This window comes from Oreochromis niloticus, linkage group LG22 (assembly GCF_001858045.2).
Source record: "Oreochromis niloticus isolate F11D_XX linkage group LG22, O_niloticus_UMD_NMBU, whole genome shotgun sequence".
Classification (NCBI taxonomy): domain Eukaryota; kingdom Metazoa; phylum Chordata; class Actinopteri; order Cichliformes; family Cichlidae; genus Oreochromis; species Oreochromis niloticus.
In genome coordinates this window covers 19,402,813-19,430,146 of record NC_031985.2, presented here as the reverse complement: position 1 = coordinate 19,430,146, position 27,334 = coordinate 19,402,813, and the positions used below count along the sequence as shown (strand labels likewise).

At 38.9% G+C, this 27,334-nt stretch overlaps 1 protein-coding gene across 2 annotated transcripts in view; it reads right to left on the bottom strand.

Moving 5' to 3' along the window:
- The window catches only part of LOC100691448 (teashirt homolog 1), a 171,802-nt gene that overhangs the window by 126,885 nt on the left and 17,583 nt on the right, over positions 1-27,334 (bottom strand). Inside the window, exon 1 of one of the 2 annotated variants that reach the window (XM_025902149.1) lies at positions 11,141-11,200. The exons of the other annotated variant lie outside the window; for it this stretch is intronic. The gene's annotated coding sequence lies outside the window, so the exon portion shown is untranslated. Of the gene's footprint in view, positions 1-11,140; positions 11,201-27,334 lie in introns of those variants that run through there. 2 annotated transcript variants of the gene reach the window in all.

The following is a 27,334-nucleotide window of genomic DNA, read 5'->3' as shown; positions in this document are numbered from 1 at the left end:
GTATTTTCTTATGCCTGTATAGAATATGAATCAAATGAGACACTGTGGCGCTAAACAAACACACCACTCTCCACAGATATGCAAGAAGGTGGGATCACAGTAAAAACGGGCTTAACCACAACTCAACTGTGGGATGATAGGTCTGCGAAAATAAAAGAAGGCCCTACCAGTCTCTGAAAGTGCAATGCAAAGATGTTTCACTATAATGATTGCAATGATTTGTTCTTACTAATATTTTTTTACTCCATCATCATCATGGTTCAGTCATTAACTACTGTGTCTTTTATATATTCCATGCATCAATCCCTCAGCACGACATACATCTCCCGTCAACCCAAGGCTGGTAGACTGCACCACCTACAGTTTCTAATTAAGCAGCGAAGAGACAGAATACTCTGGGATGAGTCATGAATTAGGTGTATGTTGTTGAAACTCAACAATAAGACACCATATAAAATAAAGCTTCAGCTATTTTTGGTTTGGCTTAAATTTTTGATGTCCTGCCACTGTTGTGCCCAAAAGTCTCATCATCCCCCGCTGTTCCCAGTTTGCTAAAACTTGTGCTAGGTCAGCTCCAAACACATGCACCGCCACTGGGAATTTCTGGCAATCCGCTTGTCACATTTGAGCAAAACATCTGTTGTTTTACTGGCCTGGCCAAACCCATTCTGTCGGAGCGAATTAGGGAAATGGGAAACAGTGTCACCCATGAATCTGACACCGTTGCCGTATTGGCTTTTAGCACGCATGCAGAATAGACTCGATTGGAGTTGAGAATGCGACACGCTCAAACAGTGCACTTAACATTTTTTCCAATTTCCATCACAACTAGCATTCTAAAAATACCAGGTGAATAGCGGCGAGGTTGGGATACGATAAATAAAGCTTCTGTGACGTGGCCCAGCGCTGCAATCAATCTCGTCTCCCAGCATCCCCTTCTCTCCGTTTCTCTCTTTGTTTTCATATCTCAGTGTCCCTCCCTCTTCGTCCTACATCTCCCTCCTCTCTGTCTAACTCTATCTTGCTTGAGAGCTAGCATATGTCTCCAATCATTTCCTCCCAGCCCCCCACCCCTTTGCCTTTGCCTTCCCCCTAGATTTCCTCTCTTCCCCTCCGTTTCTTCCCCAGTTACTCCTTCATCTCTCCCAGTTTGACTCGAGCGGTGACTGGTGCAGTTATCAATCACGGAAGCCAAGCCTTGTCAGCGACGACTGAACCCAGAGGCGCCCCTCTCCCCTCACTCTCTCTCCCTCTCTTTATCTGTCTCGGTCTCCTTCCTTTAACAAATTTGTTCCAGTTAATAAGCCCTCCCAAATGACCCCCTCTTCCTAATTAAGCACAGGCAGCATGTAGGGAAATATGATACTTAATTAATGATGAGATAAACTCTCTCCCAAGGCCCTGTCAGAAAACCATGACACCATGTTTGGCGGTTTGAAATCAAATTAATATGCCAAAAGACAGAGAAGAATAACTGATGAGAGATTTCACTCTACCTTTTCCAATTCTTCATCTGACCGAGGAGCACAGGCTTCGGATTTTCAAACCAGTTCATCCAAATTCCAAGCAAGCAAATTCCACACATCCGACCAAGTAATTCCACAGTGTGTTATTAGGTACACTCTCAATTTTTGTCAGTGCTTTTTTTGTTTCGTTTTTTTGTAGCTGTAAAACAAACTGCTCAAAAAGCAGGTTTTTTTTAAAGTTATATCAGCTCCGGTTTAGAGGAGCAAGTGGTATAGTTTAAATCTTTCAGAGTAAAAAAATACACAGTAAAATTCAAAAGTTGTGTTCCTACATGCACTGCGTGTTGACATCTGTGGAGAAGATGCATGTCGGGGGAAAAATGTGAAAATTTGTTTTTTGTTGTTGTTTTTTAAAGTACCATACAGTAGGCAACATGCATATATGTATCCATACGGCTACAAGTGTTCTACTCTGTCCTTAGACGCTAAAGAAAAAGAAAAACCCACAAGCAAAGGAGAAACTACACTTGGAAGATGGTGACTAGTGCAGCAGGTGTGATAGCTCTGCAGTAACTTCTAAATAAGAAAGGTAGTATGGAAGTGCTTTGCGTTGTTATCCATTAATACACATGACCTTTTGATTTTTTTGTGAGAGAGCCAGACTCATACTTTAAAATTGGCTAACATTGCGACAATGCTTAAGCTAACATATTGTAACGGATGTCATACCTCACAGTAACGTTTGTAGGCCACTTGGCTGCCATGCTAACATTTAAGTCTGTCTTGCTAGCAAAATACAGTGTTAATATTTTACACGAAACAGACTTTTACCACCATGTTAGTGATTCAAAATTAAATGTAATTAGATGTTTGTAATAATGGAGTTTAAATCTATGTAGGTTAATCATTTTGTATATGAGTGGGTTGTTTTTGTTGCTGTTTTTTAATTCTTTCTTTTTTTTATCATGGCATTAAATTATTATTGTAAATTGTGCAACTCTACCGGTATTGGTGCTTATCACAAAATCTATGATGTCGTGGTATCCCGAAACTCTATTTTTGTTCTAATTAGTAAATTACGCTGCGCTGTAAACATAGTGAGTAATTTTCCCTTTCTGCCCAACAGATGCCCCCAGATTTTAATGCCTTCTCAGGTCCCTTATAAATGAACTCAGTTTCCCACCTTTCTCTCTTCCTGTCTTTGTATTCCACCTATCCTGTGCATGTCTACTTATAAGCTTCATTTGGTCATAATTAAAATCAGTCAACTGCTACCGCCTGCTAGGTGTGTTTCTGCATTTGGGCCCTTGATCCTGTTCCCCTTCATTCTGCAACACGGTAACTTGGAGAATATGATGAGATAGTGGATGACAAAGAGAGACGTCAGCATACGTCTGTTAAGGGTGCCCTCAACATTCAGACACAGACATCATAGTCATACAGCACCATCGTGAGCTTTTACATGCCAGAACATTTAATATACAAACAATTCAAATATTCAAATTAGTTACAACAAAGACTCCTTCAATCAGAAGTAGCTCTCTCGCCAGTACCAACAAAGAATGTAAAAGACACTGACTGACAATAATTTATTCTCTTATCTCATTACTCTTTATATGATTTCAGCAAACTACAGTTTCTTTAATCATGTCCAACAGCTCATTGTTTTATTGTGTTTTAACAAGCTTTAATTAATGGATGACACAGAAAATCGCTTTTAATAATGCATGGATAATATGTGTCCAGAACATATGGGATACTTTATTCATAGTCAACATAAATTGTCAAATTCTGTCTGACAAACCCTTGCAAAAGTAGGCCATTCTGATGTAGAAGCAGAGATGAACAAAGTTATTTTTCTGTCGAATATTTAAAGACTGATTTATAACCTTCAAGGAAATAACACACACTATCAGAAAAGCTTATTACCACAGGCGGATGCAAGCCAGGTTATACATGGCTTTTCTGTACTTTTTCCAAAATAGTAATAAAAACTATAAAATAATTAAATAGCATAGCGAATATACTTGTCCAGTTACCTGTTGCCAGATAAAAATTCCTGTTTCATCCACAGTGAGTGTTCACAAATTAAAATAATTCTTAATGTTAGCCATTGGCTTTATAATTGCAGTTCATCGAATGTGCCCCTCTTTTGCCATTTACATAGGTTGCTTTCTATAACCAAAAATCTTCATAATTTGAGGTTATTTTGCTAACTGACTAACATTGAAACGTCTGTGGCTACTACCAAGGGAAAGATGGTTACACTGGCTGCCAAGATGTTGCTAGCAGTTGTAAAACTGGTGTCAGATTGCTGCAATTTCGTTAATTGGCATGCAAAATGCTGACTTGTCTACACACTTGTCACTGAGGAGTTGTGACAAACCGGAAATGAAGCAATCACCATCACAGAAATAGTTGCGCGTTTTGAAATATGCTGGTTGCAGTAGCAAAACCTTTACAATGAAGCCAAACATTCCTCATGTTGGCACGTTTACCACTCAGCAAGTAGTTGGCAAATATTTGCAGACAAATTGCCATCTACCATGCAAATCTTTTAGTGCAGCAGCCTCTTAATGACCAACTTCACCTAGCAACAGTGAAAAAACATCCAATTCAATTCAGTTTTATTTATACAGCGCCAACTCACAACAACAGCTGCCATGAGGTGCTTTATATTGTAAGGTAGACCCTACAATAATAGATACAGAGAAAAATCCAACAATCATGTGACCCCCTATGAGCAAGCACTTTGGTGACAGTGGGAAGGAAAAACTCCCTTTTAACAGGAAGAAACCTCCGGCAGAACCAGGCTCAGGGAGTGGCGACCGGTTGGGGTCCAGCAACCGCTCGGCAACCAGTCAGTGAATCTGCATTTTTCCCTAGGCTTGTGTGACTGAGGCTTTAAAATTTTCAGTTTACTGTATTTTGTTACAGTGCATGCAGCATTATGAAAAATAGAGTACATAAAGCAGGAAATCCTAAGAACGTGGCAGTCGGAGACGGATTAGATGTACAAAAGCTCTGGGCTTGGCCATTTGGGACCCAGTTCAGTGTTTCAGTTTTGAAGAGAAAAATGTTGGTCTTCTACTTGTTATAACTCATCCATCATACTGATTCTGTCTTGAAAGGTAGTATATTAAATTACAGGAGCTAGACACAACTCAAATGTATTTTCCTTCTCATATTGCAACACAGCTCCAAAGCTTTAGAAGAGAATACGGATCCGGTAAACTCATGACTGTCTGCCTGTTCTCGTGCTGAGGGCTCACATACTGAGGATATCGTCATGGAATCAAGACGGTCTTATGAAATCTAGCAAGCACGGGTCACTCGGGTCAACAAATCTGGTCCAGATTATATTACCCAAGCTCCACTAAAATGCACCACAACTATTCTTTTAAATAGCTCATAGCAGTAGGACATTTGTTTGGCAGTTGTCCTACTTAAATGTAGCAAGCAAAATGCATAATTCTTACACATTTTGCTGACATGATGATTATTAAAGAGACTAGCGAAGATGTAAACTATCTTAACCAAGTCGGGCGCTGTGATTGTCTTGCCACTGGAGCTTCTCGTTGTGGAAATGTGTCTCGACAATGACAACTACATTTTAGCTCTTGTTTCCCCTGATCTTCAAATCAAATTTACACTGACTTCTTTGATATGTGCAGAGTGAGCATTTATATCCCTGTGGACTGTGAGAAAAATAAATAAACCAAAACTATCACATCCACAAACAACTAACAACAAATCTGACATATTTACCATAACAGCCGTTCTGAACTTTGGTCTAAATGAAACACATCCATAAAATAAGTGTTTGTTCTGCACCGTCCTTTGAAGTTGGATTTGTTTTTGCTCTTTAATGATTTCTTTCTTCTGATGATGATGGAAGCCGTGCTGACACCTTCTTTTGCTTCATCAAGTTCCGCTGCACAATTACATGAATTTACTTTCAATAAATTACCATCTTTGCATACATCAGTCAAATCATCCAGCTGAGGCATTCGCAAACAATATGCATTATTAATTTCATTGTCAGTGTTTATTTGGTTAACTTGTAACCGACTTGGACAGCCCATTGCCTTGATGATGTATTTAAAAGCATCAGGGTCGGCTTTTTAAAAGGAAATCAGGGGATGACATGCTTCCACACACCACTTCGCTCCCCGCTGAGGCCACTGAGGGAAAAAGACTGAACTCCAGTGAAAGACCAATCAAAAACTCAAAAGATGCATCGTGAGCTGCTGCAGTCAAAACAACAGAATCAGGAAGATCATCCACATCACAGCGATTCTCAGTGAGTGGTTGTTAGCACTGATTGACTATATTTCAATTTAACAAGTTTCTTCTGTCTACAACAGTTAATTGAATGAATATATTGTATTCATAAAAGAGAGCAAAAACAAAAACAAGAGCAAAGAAGTTGAGTTGGGAACCATCTCTTGTTAAGGATTTAAGAGTTCAGTGATTTCAAGCATGTCAGTCATCGATCTAAATAAGAATGAGGAGCTATTGTATTGACTTTTAAGCCGTTAATACTAAACACAGTAACTATGGTCAATGATTACCTTGATGTACTATCAGTATGCTGTAGTTAGACTATGAATACTATGCCGTATCTTTGAGGTTAGTGCAAGCATAGAAAGAATGATGCATTCCAAATAGACATGTCTGCTAATGCCGGGGAAAACACAGCTAGTGAAGACAAATCAGAGTGAAGAAGCACCCTCTGAAAGTGCCATGTTGCAGCCATCCATTTAGCCCTGAGGGCACCTGGAGGGTGCTGCAATGGCACCTCTCATCTGCCATCAAACTATCATCCCAGATGACAGCTCTTAGGTACACTTCCAGCGAAATTCCAATCTCTTGCACCATCTTACATGGAAGAAAAAACAAGAGCAGACGAAGGTGGGTGGGGTGCACCATCTTGCAAACATTTCACATAATTAGATTACAGCAGTCCTAATTAAAATAGGATCAAGTGGTTTTGTAAAATGCTGATAAGTTGGAACACGACTGAAGGGTGTTTCAAGAAATAATATAATTTCTTCAATTTGATTAAAGCACAAACAATGAAACTGATATAGGGTGTCTACATACACTGTTTAATTCATGTAGTATTATAACATAACTCCCAAAATGTTCAGTCTACTTTAATATAAAACATGTAGTTTCCAATGAAGAAGCAAGATCAAGCTCCGTTTTGACACAGCGGCCAAAAATAAGTCAATTATTTCTCAAAGTCTTCATATACATAGCCTGTACTCGCTGCACTTTTTGTTTTTAAGTTGTGTAATTGGCTTTTCTTCTTCTTTCCAATGTCATGTTTTATGTCATGGCACAAACGCTTGATTCTAGAGTGGATGAGTGCCTGGCAACAACAGAGCCACACAGCTTTATCTGCGACACCTAATGATGGCATCCACCTGCTGTTTTATGGTCACAGCTGGAGCAGTGTAGCTCCCATTTGGCCCAAGTGCACAATCTCTCTTTCTCTCCTCCTGTCTCCCTGTGCCATATACTTATCTTCCTTCTTCTTATTCTATCCTTTGCTCTCATCAGGCTCTCGCATTTTCATCTTTAGGTGTACCCAATTTACCCTCGATTCCCTTTCTTTTTCCCCACCTTCATCCACCTCTGTATTCTACACTCTTCTTCCACTTTCCCTTCTTTTCTTTGTGCCTCATTGCCCTGATGTTCTTTTTATGGTCAACAGCCATGAGCTCCTCATCTGAGCTAGTCTGGCCTCATGTGCTTCAGGAAGGGATGAGTAGATGTGGGGGTGAAGGCCCACGAGGTGCCCAAAGAGCCAAATATCAGACCAATATGTCACCCAGCTGCCTGATGACCTCGACCATTCAACCTTGCAGGGCTCTGACTGTGCATCTTCATCCTGAGGGTAACTGCGACATGATGGCAATATGTCTTTTTCATACTGCAAAAATGTCCCATTTCATTATCAGACGATTCACACACCATGAAGCCATGTTCTTCTATCGAAAGGGTTGTAGGGTTTTGTAGATGAGATAACGTAAAAATACATTTAAAACTAATTAACAACTTGTTCTCTTTTTCACATAAAATCACTTTTAGATTAAAATCCCCACTACTCATATCTTTACATGAACAAAGGAAGGAAATTTGTTAAATGACTCCATCGTGGTGGTGAAACCGCTGGGAGTTTTCACTTAACTCTGATATGTTCCTTTGGCTCTGTGGTGCACGTTAGCATCTTTCAGTCCATTGTTTTGGGTCAGATCAGTCCTGCCAGCCTAATTTTCGGTGACAAAGTTAGGTTGAACAACTTACACGAGCTTAACGAGACACATGTTTCCCTTCAGGTTGAACAATCTTGATAAATGCATAGGAAAGGGTTTAATCTGTAATACTGCCACGTAGCACAGGTTTAAATGTGAAATTATTGAGCTACTGTGTGTAAAAACTTAACTTTGCTTGAACCACAAGCCAAAATGTGCCCAACAGCTCCAATCGAAACAGCTCCACATACCATGAGTTGAAAGATCAACAGAATATAATGATTAACAGAACTATATGGCATCTAGATATTGGTACAGCCAGTGTTTGACATGAGGCATCAAGGAAAAAAGCACAACTAGACATATGTAGTATTAAATGTGCAATCCCAACCACTGATGTTCCAGAACATCACTGAATGACTGAATGACAAAGGTATTCTAAATAGCAGCTTGAGTTCCTCGAGGAACTGCTGTCTGTATTTTGACTGATAACCTAATTTCTGGGCCTAGCGTTTCAAAGCCTTGTCGGACATGTTCAGTCTGCTTTGCTATTCTCCAAGACAGATCCACGGAGGATACTCGATATCCACCTACAGGAGAAAGACAAGGACTCCACTTAAAGATCACTGAACAGCACAAAATCTTTCAACAATCTTCCAGTCAGATTTTAAAACAACAACAAGTCTCACCTTACTTTCCTCTTTATCCCAATATCATAATTCTCATTTCAAGCTCAATCAAGAAACCCTCAATTGACCAGATTGCAGACAGGTGATCTCCAAGGATCCTCATAGCAGGTGTTTCTAGACAACTTCTGACTGAGTTGACTGAGGAAAATAGGAGTTTGGACTAAAAATAGGAGAATCAAATCATTTCTAGGAGACAAGCTGAAATTACTCAACAGCAGAAGGGGAAAAAATCATGATCGCAGCTCAGGCCCGTCAACAACCCAAGATGTCCTTAGAGAGAGGCTCTGGCTTGACAACATGTCAATATCACTTTGAGTGCTTCTCTGCGAACATAGCTCTTTGGGAAATCTCATTTACTTCAGCAGCTTTACACAGACACACACAAAAAAGACAGTGAACATTTGACGAATGCAAGTAAAAAACAGAGAGGCGAGCAGTTGATCTTTGAGACCGAAGACGATTTTTTTTAAAAAAAGAAAAAGAAAAAGGTAAGACAACACTTCTTTGTTGATCACTGTCAATGCGTTTACTGGACCAGACGGTGTTGTCTAACTTTCGGCAGCTAACACCCATCTGTCTGAGATCTTACGTTGACTGGAAAGAAATCGCTCTCCTTGAATTTAGCCCCCAGTTCGTCTTCCTCTTAAATCTGTCACTCACGCACCTCTCAGAAGCTGACAGGATGATTGAATACAAACCCACATTAACAGTGACAACTTCAGCCGCAGTTAAGCAAACCTGAGCAAACAGAGCATTGTGGTAGGCAGGCACAAAACACAGACACGGCTCTCAGTCACTCTGCAGGCTTATGGGCAAAACAGAAAAGCATGAAATTCAACAAAGACACAAGTTGGAGATTTTTTTTATATTCATTCCTCAGATATCAGTAGCTTCAAATCTGCACAGCTGTATTTGTAAATAGCGGACAGTACAGTTTGCAACGTGGACAAGGAGCTCCTTTTATTATGAAGAACTGCACAATAGTGAATATGCATATTGTAGCATGTCTTGCAATTTCCATATTTAGCTCCACACCCTTAGGTGTTTCGCTCAGTCTCCAGGGGCGACAGCCATTCTTGAGCGTGATTTGTCCCAGAGGCTGTTACACCTGCTGAATAAACATGAGGCTAATCCTCCTTCCGCTACACTTGTAAGGGGTCAAAGTTCGTATTTACAAGAACAGCAAATCCACTTACAATTAAAACCTGTTTTGAGAGTATCCCTTCTTACGCACCTACAAGTCAGATTTCCCCGTGTATACATCACATGGCAGAAATCAGGTTATCTGCTTATTCCCCCCCCCCACACACACACTAATCAGTATTTTTCCATTAAGACCTCACTTGCCATTTTTTTCTCATTATTTTTTTTTCCTTAGAAAAACTGGACCTTTTATTTCTTTAATCTTTGAGTGCGCTTGTCAAAATGTATATCAAATATTTTCCATCAGAGAATATTTTCATTTCCTGTTCTCTGTCATGCTGTGTTCTAAAACACACTTTCCCCCATCTACTGAGTAGAAGTAACAAAACTGAACAAAAAGAAACTGTTCAGAGTTCATGGACTCTGGATATTTGATGCAAATACTTGTTTCATTGGAAAACAAACAAACGCGTAACTGTTTGTGGTTTGATTTCTATTTTATTTTAAAATGTGCACTTTAGCACACTTCAATGTAACAAATGAGTGGCTTTTTTGGTTAGCATCATCAAACCAAAAAAAATCCCACTGACTTATCTAAATAGAATTTGTAACTGTTCGTGTTAAGATGGTAACTAATCAATTTTTTATGCAGAAGTTGAGCGCACAAAACTTTAAGATCTAGGATTTAACATTTGCTGATTGGCTGTTTTGTGGTTGACATTTAAATAACATTTATTTAAAATGAAAAGAAGCCCAAAAAACCCTACTCGGTAATATTTGGGAAATAATTTCCCTATTCCACTAAAAAACAGACTATCAGTGGTAATGATTAAAGACAAGCAGAACACTAAATATGGCCACTTAATTAGGTATACTTGTTCAGATGCTTGTTAAAATGTTTAACCTACCACATGGCAACAACCCAATGCACTTAGGTACATAGAAATGGTCAAGATGACCTGCTAAAGTTAAAGCCAAGCATCAGAACAAGGAAGAAAGGTGATTTAAATGACTTCAAATGTGTCATGGATTTTGGTTCCAGACAGGCTGGTCTGAATATTTCAGAAACTGTTGCGTTACTGGGATTTTCCCACAAAACCATCCCTTTGTTGCCTATGAGACTAACGCAGAGTCATCTCAAATACACAACTGAAAATGCACAATCTAGCTGTAGGAGTTGTTACAACTGGGCTACAGCCAACAGGGTTAAAAAGTAAACTACCTGTTATTCACAGTCAAAAACCTGCGTTAAAAGAACTGAAACACAGGTAAAAGCCAAATGTGACGGTGTGCATCCATCCTCAACCAGCTGCAGTCCATTTACTTTCAAACCAACTAGTTCCTTGTTAGAGCAATGTTGCTTCTATTTCACTGTGATGGCAAGCCACACATGCTAAGCTCCACACCTCACCACTAGTTTGCTTCACTTTAGTTTACTTTCCAGTCACTTCTTTAAATATATTTTACCTATTGTGTAATCACACTTTACAATGTTTATATGCAGTGCACACATATCAACATTGCAAGGTCAAAATTCTGTTTTATGTTATATTAATACATCTTTCTTTGTTTGAGTTACCTGGGGGTTTGGCTTCTACTTCCTGGTTGGCAAAAGGTGTGGCAAAGGGCTGGGGGATCTGAAGTACTGCTGACATCCTCATTGGACTGAACCACATGCTTCATTGCCTGGGGGGTGTTTGGAGTTAACTGTTTTGTGTAAGTTGGTTATATGGCAGCCATTATGTTTTCCCCTTGTGTGTCATATGGTTTAGCTAAGCCAGTATTTAAGTTTCCTCATGTGTCATTTCAGCAGGTCAGTTTGTCTTCTGTTTGTTTGAGGTTTTGTTAGTTGATATTTGAGTTGACATCTTTTAATTGTCTGCCTGTTAAAGTTTTTGGCTTTGTTAATTATCTTTCATATTTTATGGTCAATAAAATCCCATTTTTGAATTAAACACCTGTGTCGTCTATGCCTTACCGACATTCATCGAGATGGCCATGGCAAAAGATGTTCAAATAGACTCATAAAAATCCACATGCTCTCCTTAAATATTAATTTATAAGTGGTAAATATGAGGTTTTACCAAATGTAAAGTGCAACAGCCCTCCAGTACTGTAGATATCTTCTGCTCCATGTTACTGATAGCAGCACACCCACTTATTGGTGCTGATATGATACAAAACAACAGTATTATAGTGCATTTAGTCTTATTCAAAATGTGAAATTCTTGTACCCATTTAGAACACCCCTGTCAGAAGAGGACAATAAGGGTTTGCTTATCTCTTTAAAAATAAACATTTTATCCTTGAGGCCATTAAAAAGACATGTTATGATTCCCTGCTGCAGTTTTGTGTCTAATTGTGAAGCATGCAGCACCAGTACAGTAAGCAACACACTATTAATTGTCATTTTCTTATTGCAAAACTACCTCCTTCCTCCTCTCACCAATTAGGGAATAAAAAGAGAATTCGTCTCTAGACTTTCTCTCAGTATGTGCTCCATCTCCCTACTAAATCATTCAACAGCACTGTGCTTCTCATTAGCCTGCTTAGCAAAACTTCCTCAAAAATCACATAAATCAGCGCCTGGGAATAGAAATTAAACTCCTTCTTGCAAGCTCTTGGGAATTTTCTTTTTACCCCTCCTTTCAAAAAAGGCCGGCGTTTAAGATTTAGAGCACGATAGTCCCGGAAGCTGGCTTAGCTTCACCCTTAAGTATTGCTATACTGAAATAAAAGCTGAATGGTAGTGTTAAGGCAGTGCTTTACTGTCCTTGTAGTAAGACTGGTATTGGTATTACTTACTTATTCAACCAACTACGTGCTCTCCTTTGAAAATAAAAAAGAGGTGCAAAATGAACGGCCACCACTATATTCCATGTGTTAAAGGTGAAAGGAGGCTGTCAATGTAACTGCAGCAACAAACACCAGTTTTTCAAATCTGACTGTTTCTCTACCTAAATTCTATATCAGATGTCTGCTACTGACGAGTGCCATTGCAGTAACTATCCTTTTAGTCTATCTTGTTGTATTACATCAAAAAGTAAATCAACCAACAATTATATCACAATTTGATACAAGAAATAACTAAAAGCCAGCCAGCCATTGTCTTTTATTTTAGAAGTAGAGTAGGACAACCTAAATGCTCTTTTGGCAATTCTGCCTAAAATAGTCTTTCGTATTGTTTTATTCAGCAGGATAGTTTTATAGTAATGCATTTATGCTCATTTTGGTCTGTTTACATCAGTAAAATAAGCCTTTGATATTCTGTTAAGTGAATAAGGCAAAAACAGAAAACAGACCGTTGGTTACTTCAGCTATGAACTGTTTTTCAATATGTAAACTTACAATGCAATACTACAATACAATAAAGAAAGAAACAGGTAAAAAGAAAGTACACCATCTTTAAACTTTAAGGGTTAGATATCAGAATGCAATACAAAATAATCTGGTCCTCAGCAGGACTTACAACAAGGTAAATACATCCTTAGACGAATAATAAAACATGAAATTTTACGCTGTGTTATTAATTATTTAAAGGGAAATTAGCCAAAATGCAGTGGAAGTGTAAAAACCTTGAAGCGAGCGCTGTTAAAGTCGTCATTATACAACATTAAGAAGGTAAACAACAACAGCCAGGAAGTAAAAGTGCAGGAAATGCATGTGAGAGAAAGTAAAAGAAGGGATAAGTAGAAACAAAACACAAGTGAATTTAACCCAGGGCAAAGAGATGCAGGGAGAAGCTGAAGGATCAAATAAACTCTAATACAAATAGAAACTCAAGAACTAAAGAATCAAAATACTAAGAAAATACTGAAGAAATCCATGAAGACAAATTAAAGTAATAAATGAACCCTCAGCTACACCTCAGACTCTACAGCCTGCAGTTAGCATGTTAAATGTTAAAATGTAAAAGTTTCAACATTATTAGTAGAATTAGAAAAAGATAAACCTGGCAGCACAGCTTAGTTTTGCAAAGTTGCATCTGAGCAAACCACAAGACTTCTGTAACAATGTCCATAGAGCACCGTGTTTGGAGAAAACAAAACTCAGCATATTAGCACAAACACCTCAGACGAACTGTCAAACACAGTGGTGGAGGGGTGATGACTAGGCTTGTTTTGCAGCAACAGGATCTGAGCACCTTGCAATTATTATATCAGCTATAAACTCATCTCATGCAGAATAAATGAAAGAATGAAGAATCAAGGTGTTGTAATGACCCAGTCGAAGTAGGAACGAGCAGGACCTTAAGAGAGCTGTGCATAAACAAATGCCTGCAAACCTCAATCAATGGAAGCAATGTTGTGAAGAAGAGTGTTCCTCCACAACAACGCATGCTGTTTTTCATCTCATGTTATAGTTACCTAATAAAACCTGGTAAGGATTAGATATATGTTTTACTTATATTCTGATAAGCAAACCCTGGTATGCTTTCCTTTAACCACGGCTGCATATGTGACCACGGGATGAAGCCAATAATGGGATCAAGCCAACTGCCACTCTATGTCATCTAATGTTCAGCATGTGTTAGTGCTAAATAATAAATATTTCCACCCAACAGATTTCCTCTGCTAAATCAAACAATAAAGGCTGGAAGAAAAAAAGTCTACCCGTAAATACAGAAAGAGAAGAGAGTGATACGGCATCAGTGTGTCTGCAAATTCAGTTTAACCTCACCGGCAATCGGATTTTTAAAAAGGGAAAAAGGAAGTCTCTTGAGATTTTTTTTTTTTTTTAGCTTCACTTCATGAGCTCTTGATTTTTTTGAGTTTGTTTATTTCTCCCTCAGTTGCCACCCGCCTCCCTTCACAGAACGACCATCGTTTAAATGCAAGCCAACATCTGACGTTGTTTGGGCTCGGTGTGTTTATGGAGGGTGATGGCTAGCCGCTGAGATGCAGGACTCACTTGGGACTGGACCAGTCAAATCTCGTCAGGCCCTGGATGACTAGATGAAACAGCTGTTCGAGGCCCATCCGCACAGGTTTGCGTTCAAAAGCAGCATGGCATGAGGTCTGGGAGATGCAACTGCCTATGGGTCCATTTATAAAAATATATATATATATAAAAGAGAGGGTCTAACAGAGAGCTGTGAGGAATGGAAAAGGAAAAAAAAATTATTTATTTAGTATGTTTACTGTTTATTTTTTCCTGGAGAGCAAATTAATTTTTTAAACAAAAAAAAAATCCCCGATGTGGATTATTTACCATCAACGCTGATCACCTGTGAAAGAGGCAGACTTTGATATATTTCGCCTTTATGATGATGTCGAAGCTTTCTCTGGTGCTCGCTATTTATTAAATAGTTTTCTCATCAAAGAGTCAGAGAAGAGGTTGGGTTTCGAGGTGGTAATTGAGGCTCCTCTGATGATTACAGAGTGAATAACTCAATCAGGTTTAATTAGGCCTCACCGAGGAACGTGACTACTAAAGGTGTAATTGTATAGCTTTGATTTATATTTTGAATTCTGTGATTTAACATGTATCCCGGTCCAAAACTGCAAAGGTTTAGCAGGTCACCATTTTGCCAGTTTCAGCAACAACTGTCACTGGCCTGTTCTCGTTTTGAGCTGTAGCAAACTCATTTTAATCATTTAACAAGGCACCTGTCTATAATGATATCGCTCATCCAACAGTGCTTACATCTAAGAATATAGAAAACTGTGCAGTGTGTTTCAAAGTGGACTTGTGCCTCTCGTGGACCAGTTCTTTGTGTGCTTTGATTAGAAGTAGGTTAGTGGTTTTGAGCCTTTTTATAATAGGATATAATATCACAGCATCTCGAGCTTTGCAGAGTCAACAACAGACAAAGCTCAGCCGACAGCATCCAGTCTTTGTTTTGTAATCAATAACAACTATAGGATCCTTACTTAATGTTGCCATCAGGCTGTCAATGACACTGCCCGCCCCCTGCACAGAGTTCCAACTTCTGAAATTAGTGTACTTCAGGTTATTTAACCTCCATTCATCTGATAAGCACCACCATGAGAAGCTATAGTAGAGTAATAGTAGTAGTGACAAGTAAGTCAAAGCGGCTGGGGAACTCATTTAGAGAGCACTGCACTTAATTTTTTTTAAAATTATTGACATTTTGCACGAGTGTTTTATTATAGACTTAATTTGCTATACTGGAATATCAATATTTTTCTACCACGTTACATTTGTAAAGGCTGAGCATGATGATTGTTTTGACGAGTTTTGAGATGATGATTATTTATAGCACTGACAGAAGCAAAATATGGTTTTTCACTGCATTACATGTACATGCATGAAAGATGTGACTTTGTAACAATATACTCCACAGCTGTGAGATCCTGCTATAATTTCCTTGTGTCATTTTGCATATACAGTGCAGGTACTGGGACCTTGGAAAAATAACTGTGTGAAGGATGTTTGTCCAGTATGTTGAGCTTTTCTGGGGTCTTCACTACACACTGTGTTTATTGGCCAAATGCAACTGTGTTGGTGATTACGGTGCGTGTGAGTTTGATGGACACACTGATGCACTGTACAGGCTGATTTTTAAGTTGACATTGGATAATTCACATGAAGAACCATTGCATTATTTTCTTAGTTTTCATTACACTTCCATTTGTGATGTGTTTCCCGGCGGTTGAACGAGTTAGTTAAGATGCTCTGCATTGTAGACACAATTCTATTTGACTCTATTTCAAAACAACAGATGATGATCAACTTCTAGGAACAAGCTCTTCACCTTCTGCAGTGTCAGACGTTTGATTTTTAACATAGTGTTACTGATCCAGACTACATCCAGCAAACTTAAACCTGCATGGCAGGGACCGCTGTGATTAGTGCATGCAGAAGCGGTGATTTTAGGAGCCCTTCATTTGCTTTTGTTTTGTGTTTTATTGGTTAACATGCATTTTCAATATCAGTTGATCACATTCATTTTATTGGGGCAAGGCAAAAATTATGAATGAGATTAAAATTCAATTAATACCACATACTGTGTAGTGTGCTCACCTTAATCCTTATATCATTCGTTTGAGATTCCTAAAACTCCTGCTATCCCAAGCCTCGTGTAAGTATATGAAACAAGAGGAAAACCTTTTATCCCTTGTGATGAAATGCAGACTTCTACTTTATGCAGTATCGGCTCTTCATTTAATCAACTTACAATTAACACCTATTCTTCACATTAAAGTTTTTGGTGTCCTCATCACAACTTTTTTCTCTCCTTCACAGCCTCACTAACACCGTCAGATGTAGACTATTTAAATTGCAGAATACTAGCAGAGGTCCCTCATGAGGACACTGGAATAACGATAAGTGTCCACCATTAAGAGACTTAATAAATATATATTTAAATATATATATATATAAAAAATGGCGCTGATGCAAATGAGGGTTACGATGAGACTACTTTGAGGCGACTTTGTGATGCAGCAGCTATTCATCACTGCGACTCAAGATGCACTCTTTGCTGTCCTTAGCTTTATCTAATGAAGCCCTAATATGCAAATGAGACTGCCCTTTTTCCTTGATTTCTTTCTCTGCTGTGTTCACAGCTGAATGTGAGAAAGTGGGCGTTTCAATAGGCAGAAATGTTACAGCGTACGCACTATAAATTCACAGGATAATGTATGTATGGAGGACACAATGTATATTAAGAATCACATTTACTTTTGCTGATAGCTCTGCATGCATTTGCACACAACACACTCCTGCGACACCCGCTGAGCTGTGACTGTTCTTTCTTGTAGTAGTAGTGCTCTGAAGCTTTTCCTAAAGACCCCACTATGAAAAACATTTTGTGTCACTTTTAAATCCTGGGTTGATTTTGACATAGTGACAGAGGAGAACTGACAGCAATCAAGAACAGACAAATACTGTTGAGTCGCATCCATGCAACAAGCAACCGACATGATTTAAATAAATCAATGAAAATCAATATATCAAATAAAATTTAAGGGCTGGTTGGAGTCATTAGAAGGCAACTAATTTCAAACCTTTTGTAAAGCACAGCATCATTATTGAAATATTAGGATGAAAGGTGCTGTGACCCACAGCGGTAACATACATGGATGGTTATGACATGCTAGTCCACATACCTCTCTGTTTCTTTCAGTAATACAGAAAGTGCAGCTAAGCTAGCAAAAGACAAAACATACTCAGCAACACAAGCCGGTCAAAAATTAATGCAATCTCTTTACAATTTTATTGTTATACCTGAAGACACAATAAACATGTTAACAATTAAAAAAAAATGTAATTAGTTACAGTTGCTAGCGGACTATGTATTTTTGTAAACGCGACAGCAAACATTCTGTAAAAATTAGCGCATTCTTTGCTTATGACCAGACTAAATATTAAGAAAAAAAGATCTAAGGCACCATCTCATATGAAAAAGAAGACAGAAAAAAAAAAAAGCCTAATGCAACTATTTTCATATTTTCAAAAATTGACACTTTGAATACGAAACAAAAACTGGTCTTAATGAAACAGCAAAAAAATGTATTAAATAAATAAATATGAATAGATACTAAAACTTACTAGTGGATTAGCCATCATTTGCCACCAACAGTGCTGTCTTTGCCTCTTACAGTTCACACACAACTTCACAGTCCCTCCCCTCACTGACAGCTCAAGTTTAACACTGAACAATATTTTTGAGGAATTTCAAAAGCTAAGTAAAGCTCTTCTTTAAGCAAAACTTAAGTATTAATATTAAATTGCCACAGGTTAATGTTAGCCATTTAACTATTAGCAACTGCCCAATATAAACATTAGCCATCTGTTAAGTTATCATTAAGGTAGCATCTATGTTGTATGGCTAATAAAACAACCATCTCATTAATTAGAGATATAAGCAGCAAACATTATCAGTTATTTGTGTGTAAAAAGTGATAAAGTTATATAGAACTGTGTATTGCAAATATTAGTCTTAATACCTTATTGTACATTGAAAAATCATCATGCATTTTTAAATGGATTGTATATTAAATTTGTTTAAATGAGGATAAGCACAACATTTGATAGAAACTGTTAATGATCCTTCACAGGTATGGCACATAGTGCTGGACCGTATTCATCATATCACTGGACATAATGAGCAAGGGTGTTTCTTACTTATTTAGAAATGGAGGAACACTGCACACTCATACTCACTAGGTAAATGTCAAATGGACCGGTACCTATATAGTGCTTTCCTACTCAGTGTGAGCACTCCAAGTGTTACGCCCCTGAAGGGGAGAAATAATCACAAAAGTGGTAAGTTGGTGTTTCGACACTGAGAATTTTTACTGGAATTAAATATTTTAAAAAATATACACAATTTACAATTAACTCTGTGCAATTAGTGTATGTTTGCACACATGAAAATACACAAAACAGCAGCAGTACTCCACTATGGCACTACCATAGACCACTGGCTGCGCTTTGCTCACGCACACACGACCACACACACTGCAAAGCTCTCCAGCTTATGCACATTATTTTGGCACGCAGAATAGTATTAACATCCCCTTTGTTCCCTACAACACTTCTTAGTGACATCAAACACTGTAACACCTGAAGGGGGGAAATGATCACAAAAGTGACGAGCTGGTGTTTCCTCACTGAGAACTTTTATTTAAATGAGGATAATACCCTGATCTCCCCCAGGTAAGCGGGTGGAGATAAAAGCAGTCGATCTCAGGTGACCCAGTTCACACCACTTTGTAGATCGCTGATAGTACTTTCTTTATTTTAAAATAAAGAATGATATAAACAAATCAGTTGTAGTCTTTTTAGGTTCAACCCCCTTATTTTGACACAATGACTTTTTCCTTAAGCACATCTTATAAAATACATCTCATACATATGTGTGATCTATTTAAATAAATCACACAATCTCAATACTACAAACCACAAGTTTCCTTTTAAAAATTAGCTTTTTTTTCTATACCTAATCACTTTTGACCTAACATTTACACAATCCCACTGCAACTTGGGGTTTAGTATTTTCCCCAAGAATGCGACATACAGGCTGAAGGAGCCAGCAGTTGAGCCACTTTGTGATTAGAAGACAACCCACTCAATTCCTGAGCTACAGCCACCCCTGGTACACCAGCTTAGCATAGCATAGACTCCAATCTATAGTTTACAACATAAATATATTTTTTTTTAATTTAGGAAAATGTCAGAGTAGACAGTGAGACTGTTAATGCATCCAAAAAAGTGTTTACTGAGGTCATCATCTAAGTAAGTGGGTTAACCCTAACTAAAGAAGTAGCCCCCTAATGGCCATTGGAAAGAGTGCAGATTTAAGTGACTTCCACACTAGCTTCACTATACAGTCTATGCTATGCTGATCTGGTCACTCAGTGAAAACAAACCTTCCTCTTAGATTTATTACTTCCGAGTTAAACATCAAGAAATTCTTAGCAATTCTTGCAAAGTCAGCACTGGAGAAAAAAGAATAGCAGAGAGGGGGAGATGAGCATTCGGCTGTGGAGTGTCTTCATAGCGTTATATAATTTTTAACACAAAGGGCAAATAAGTAAAAGCTCTGTAATGAAGAGGGAGCTGAACAGTCGGATAACATATTGCCAGACAGCAGCCATTAGCCGGAGAGCTGCAAAAGCACATCAGGGGAAAACTCAGAAAGATAGAGCGGCAACAAAGAAAGACAAGGGGAAGAGAGAGTGAGGGGTTGGAGGCAGAAATGTGAAAGGAGCGAGGGAACGAGAGCAGAGTGGAGTGTGGAGACTGATTGCCGTTGATCTTCACAATAAGCGGGGCCGACAAGCGGCAAGCACGCCTCTGCTCCGACACTAATTGCCCGTGAAAGGTGACCCGCGGTGAGGCGGAGGCGCTCAGCTCCGATCGTCCTCGCCGCGCGACGTCCGCCCTGATCGCACGCGACACCAGACAGCCGAGCCGTCACACCGGCCACCAGCCCCACCAGCTCAGCAGCCGGAACCCATCCAGAGACGGAGAGAGACAGACAGAGGGGGTGAAAGAGAGCGGGAGTGAGGAGGATGGAGGATGGAGGATTGAGAGAGTAAGGGGAAATAGAAACAGGACAAGGGTCAGGAAGAATAAACCCTGATGGAGTGAGAAATAAAGGGGGTGAGAGCAGGATGTAAAGGAGGGAAAGAGGATCTGACAAAGGGGGAACACCAGTTAGCCAAAAAGGAGAAACAAAATGGATTATCATTGTGATCGCTATAAATTCAGTGTCTGTAAAGGATAGTCAGAGAACAAGAGGGTTAACAAAGGCTACCATCCCCCAAATTGTAAATATACTGTATCAAAGAAACAGACGCATTGTAACTTAAGTATAATTCTGTGTGTATGAGAGAAAACATTTAATATATCAGTCGAGGTTTCTGGAGTGTTAAAATCTCTGATATTGTGTTTTTATATGTATATAAAAATGGGATTAAAACAACTGCTAACATTTTCCCCCTTTATCAATCTTCCAGTCATTTTCTTTCAGTCAGATTAATTGATTCATAAATTTCCTTCTTAAAATGTCAGATAATATTGAAGAAATATTTCATGTGATTTTCCTAAAGCCAAAAGTGGTGTCTGCCAATAGTGTGGAAAAAGTAACTGAATTTCAGTTTTAGGGGGAAAAAACAAGATAGGAAAAAAAAGAATGAAAAATCAAATTTTCCGAATTTGGAAACAATGCCTGTCTCTTTGCTTTGTACATTTGTTCATATTATCAAGTAAACAAGTGCAAAGAGGAGGTAAATCTAATCAAAGTCTAATTCAGGGAAGAAAAAGAGAGAAATCAAATAGAGCGAAGGACACACGGGTGGCAGGCAGGGTGGTGACAGGGCCACAGACAACCTAAAAGTCAGGAGAAGATGGAAAAGCAGGAAAACAGCATAATGGTTACAGATTATCGGATGAAGGGGTTATTGCCACGGGATATAAGAGGGAAAAGGAGGCTGTACTGTGAGTACTGAGAGAATAAAATGGCTGGTTGGAGTTTTGCCACACATGACAGCTCTCCAATAAGCGGACTGTGTGAGAAGCTGCAGGCCCTCCTCCTCCTCCGCTACTTCAACACTCCGTCTTCTATCCAGGACACACAATCAGATGCTGCCCTGATTTCTTCTGCTGTAGTTTGCTTTAGTTGAATTCATTTACTAGGTTTCCAGCTCTTGTGTATAAAAATCCTAGTCCAAACATGGAAGTTATTGAACTGGGAGTAATTGGGGAAAATATACTTTTTTCCTCCCATCCTCACAGCAGATATCTTGACTTTAAAGAAAAATCACAATGAAAGAAAATTTGCTTAGTCCCAGAAAAGCGTGTCATATTAGGACCCTAAAATTAGTTAATGTAAAGTGTTTTAAAGTGTCTGCTGAGAGAAAAGATCTGTGGTTCCCCCTGAAAATAATTGTGCATGTAACTTAATCGTGCGATTCCTCTCGAATGCACTTTTCACCTGAAGATAAAGAATATTTGATAAATGCATTTTATTGTAAATGCATTTCTGTAACAACTAGTTGGAAACTTACAGAAGCTATTTTATTATTGATTTTCTCTCCTTCTCCTTGGTCTTAAGAGGTTAGGAGAGGATAAAGAAGAGACACAAGCCTGGATCTTTTTACACAGTGGAGCCAGACAGTTGGAGCCCAGTGTGGGGGAAGAGTGCGGGCAGGCTACAGACTATTTTCCCAGCACAGACACGGAGGTATTGGAACGCAGTGGCCATTAATAACAACTCAGTTGTCATCTGCACAGTCATTGACCCCCCCAGACTGGTCAATATGTGTGGAGTGAGAAAGAGTGTGTTCTCATACTTATGTCTATACATATGTGTGTATTTGTAAAATTGTGTTGCCAGCTCATGTACGTCATTATCAGACAATACGTATAACAAGGGCATAAAGGGGAGTAAATATATATTTTATTGTTACTATGTATCAAGTGTGTCTTAATTTTAACTTTCAAAATGTGTAGATTAATTTAGTTTGTGGTTAGCACCACCCTTTGGTAGTCAACTGCATTGTGTTTTGGCAACACTGGCACTTGTGGTTCATGTTAATTAACCTTCTTGCGTGAACACTGCATGAATTATAAAATAATTTCAGGTGTTGGTGGAAACATTCATGTAACGATATGCGGCAGCAGGTCAAACATCTTAAACAGGAATAATTATGTACTGATGAGGCACAATGAAAATATTCATCGCTGATTTGATTGCATTAAACATTAAGTTAATATTAAGGTAAGAGTACCGACTCCGTTCCTCAAGAAAAGGATGGAGGAGAGGGAAAAAAATACACACTTTATTCAGAGAATTGTCAAGATGTATTACACTTGTAATGAAACCTCAGACACCATAGATGGGTATCAGATAAAATATTTGAGGCAGGGGAAATAAAAGAGACAGCTGAGGCAGGCTAAGACTGAAAATCGTCAGAGAGGATTAGCTAAGCGAATAAAGTGAAGTGACCAAAATAACGGCACTGGTAGGGGGGGAAAAAAAAATCATCTATCCCAGTTATTCTCTCAATCGGATAAATGCGCCTTTTGTGTAACAGTAATCATCATACTTTCGTGCTGTCACTTTCTATCTAATTGCTTGCCTCGGAAACACGCTTTCTTGCAACACAGCAGCACTGTCCTATACTGAGAACACACAGAAAAGACAGACACACACCAATTAAAGAGACTGCGGTGTTAGTTATAGTCACAGGTCCCAGGAGAAACTGACAAGTTAATTCTTTGCAATCGACTCATTTATCAAGAAATCAACATTATAAATCCTGCACGTGAATATTAACAATTACGCTCGTTGAAGTCAGGTGAAGACGATGAGGTGGCAACAAAGTGCTCAAACAAGATGTTCAGTTGTTGTCTGCCAAATACTGGACGTTAGTGTGTACTGCAAGCTGTGAGGAGTGCAGATCTGGGTTTGATTTCTCTTTTGCAAGGCAGCTTCATTCACAACTATATGACAAAATTATTATTCTATAATCAAACTTAAGGCTGACATCAGGTCATGTTTTATTTGTATTTGTTAAAGACCTCAAAAAATGAATTAAAGAAATGCTGCTAATTTATTTATTCGTTTTTTCGTTATTGGGTATTTGAATGTTTGAAGAGTGTCCTGGTTGTAAGAAATTCCATTGATTTTGTAATGAATACTAATATCAGTTACTAATTGATATTATAGAAATAGCAATCTTACATTAGTGGCTGGAAATGACACAAAGAGCAATTTCAATGTCTTATTTTTTATTTGATACACATGTCATAGCACATCTCTTTTTTTATCTTCTACATTTTGCATAAAATATTGTTTTTCACACACTTGAATCTGATCTTTTAAGCAAAATATTACAGCAAACTATCAGTTTTAAAAGTTTTTTTTGTTGCAAGAGTTTATAAAAGTTTATATTTCTGCTTAAAAAGAACTTTATCCACATTTACTCAGCGATAAAAATGCTTGAAAAGATTTTTCATTTTCAAAATAACGATCTCACATATTTACATGGATGAATGAACTTGTGACTGAAACTTGTTTACTTCCTTCATCTGTGAATTCATCGAGCTGCAGCTTTGATAGAGGGATTTTTAACCTGCGTGTCAAACTTCAGAAAAGAATCTGCGGCTAGAAATGATAATCAAGTTTCTTAAGTTCTCTAGAATTGCTACATTTCTACAAGCCATCCAAGGGACTTTCTAATTAAGAAGTTACCGCTTAGGCACTTTTTTTTTTTTTTAAAGCTGTTAAAAAAAGTTCCTTAACTTCCCCCGGTCCTGTACACTTTGTAGTGCCGAAGCACTAACTCTCAAAGTCAAGGAGCTTTGCTAGTTTTCCCCTGGAGACCATCTCCGAGAGTTCCCTTTATACATTTCTGCAAGACTACTGAGAGTGGCGAGTGATAACGTGGTTTACGATGCTAACACCTCACCATTAACATGTGGCCAGTCCTAGCGCCCTCTCATCAGCGCCCCAAGGGTTTCTTCCTCTGAAATGCTCTTTTAGCAGCTCCCTGACAGGCGAGCGCTTGGCTTTCTACTTAATTAAAGGGAAAAACATGGCCTTAACTGGTGCATGGTCGCGCCCAGCCTGCATAATGGGACGTAATTAACTTCCCCTCATCGTTACTTCACTTCAAAGGGTCGGTTTTGAGTCAGCCATGCAGGCACACACGCACGGACGCACACACATGCATATAAGATTTGTATTTATTACTGCTTCTGCACACAGATAGGCCCAGAGAAACAGATCCCTATAAGTCTCCTTGGGGAGTTACGTACAAGAGCCTGAACCGTCGGACAGATCCTGGAAAAAAAAAACAACTTGCTTCTGCTAACTTATGAGCATGAGTGTTGTGTTGCTTCAGCTTCACTAATGTACTCAGCCATCCCCTCTGCTTCCATATGACAAAGATGTATCAGTCCTAACAGAGGGAAACTATTAATGTACTGCTTTTGAGCTATAAATCCTAGTTCTTTAGTCTAAGGGTGAACTGGAAAGCCTGATGGATATAAAATGATTAGTACTCAAAGGTTTTTTACTTCGGGCTACAGCATAGGATTAATCTTTTATTAGGACCAACTTATTTATTGACTTGTTTTGTGAAATGTCAGCAAATTAGGAAAAAATGGATTGATATTGGATTTGTTGTTTTGTCATTTTAAAAACAGCTGTTTCTTCTTATTATATAATTTTGTCTTTTGTGACCTCCTCCAAAGCTACAAAACTATCCACCATGCCATCCACACCAACACACACACACACACACACACGCCAGCGCCTCCTTTTCTTCTTCCAGTGCAATACAAGGAGGAAAAAAACCCCTTAATGCTGACATGTGCCACATGTATTTGGCTCCTACCGACACTGAGGTGAGTCCAGTTTTCAGACTTTCCTCCCCCCCTTCCTCAACCAAACCAAGTTACCGTGAATTTCCCAGCTGTGAGTGAACAAGCGAGCGACAAGCCTTGGCCAAATCGGACTGATGGCTCGGCTCTGTTTGCCTTTTGCTGTTATTTATTCATGTGTTTATTCTTCCTGTCGTTATCCCCTCTGATCCAGCGTCCCTCCATCCTTTCCTGTCCCTCTTCCCGCAGGCCAACGAGGAAACAATGTCTTGTTACATCAGGTGTGATATGCACCCACCATATCCTCAGTATGAGTGTTTGTGTGTGTTTCCGATAGAAAAGAATACTAATTATATTAAAATAAATATAATTTGTTGTCTGATTAGGATTTGAAAATAATACCAAATCTGTAAAATAATAGCAAATTTGTAAAATAGGCATTATAATTGTTGGACATAATTAATTTAACTAATATTTACTCTTTAAACAATCTGTGTGTTCGTTGTGACATATCATAGGCTGAAATGAGCAGGATGGCTAGTGGTGATGATGGTCAAATGGTTACTGGCAGTTGGGGGGGGAGAGCACAAGCATGTGACAAAAAGGTCTGGCCATGAGTCGTGCTTTTCCAGTGGTGGACAGCTCTCTTACACTAGTATAATCCTTGAACCACACTCACAAAGTAACCCCTTCACATCATGAGCAGGCTGCTGTGTTGCAGTTGGTTTTCCCTGGATGTGCTCCACAGTTACTCTGAATTTACATGTGTGCTAATTAGACTGGAAGAAATGATTGGCTGCTCACAACATCGCAGTAAAGAGGGCCCAGATGCATACATACACACACGCTCGCCTGCACATACGGACACATATAGGCGCCTGCATACTCAAAGCCTTGCTGGACAGTAATGCATTAGAGCGCGCCCCATCACACTGTGTCAAGAGACACACCTCGGCTGAGTTTGGGCTCTGTCACATGTGATTTACTTGCCGTGAGACGACCTCACACCCCTCCCTTCTTAGTGTTCAAATCCATCTCCCTCCAAGCCCTCCGTGTGCATACGTTTGTGTACATGTTACTATCAGATTGGAAATTCTCACAAGAACACAGCACATGTTGTTGTGAAAATTCACTTTTTCTTACAAATGTACGCCAGGGAAGTCGATATGTAAATGACACACATTCTGCTCACATGCACGATCGTGTGTACATGCATCATGGTGGTTAGCACTGAAACCCCCAAAGAGCTTCTCCATAATAGTCCTAAATCAGCCTTGTAATAATAACACCTCACTCTGTGTTATTCCTCCTGCAAGCCTATGTGCTTAGCCCCCCAAGCTTCTGCCAAATAGCCCCTTTTGATGTTTCCACTGCTGGCAGGACACAGTGGGCCCTCTGCTATGAGCTTCACATAGTCATACAGTGTGAGGGGGGGCATATAGAGAGAAAGAGGCAATTATATGCATAAAGCTGTAAGGTTTATCAGATATACAGAGAAAATCCAATTTCTTTTCAAGTGGGTTTTTGCTTTCCCATGAAATCATCTCAGCATCTAAAGAGATCTAAAGAGTAACCCTTTCTTTTTACCGGGTAAATATATAGTAAATTATAGTACACTGGGTAATAATAACCAAAGTTTATACTGGTAACAGTGCAAGTTAAAAAATTAAGATAGCACTTTCCAATAAATCGCTTTCTTATAAAGCCAGCATCTGCAGCTACACCCCTTTATGATTTATTAAATTTACTTCAGAAGCTCTGGAATTCCTTTTAAGATGAAAAAATGGCATCACTATCTCTTAACAACCTCAGCAGGGAACACTGCCCTCTAGTGTCACTGCAAATGTTCTCAAATACATGGTACGTTCTTGAACATTAAAAAAAACAAAACACCTTTTACCAGAAGCAATAAATAGCTGTTAAAGTAAACTGTGATGTCAGTGCAGTGCCAGCACCATCCCAGCTTTGT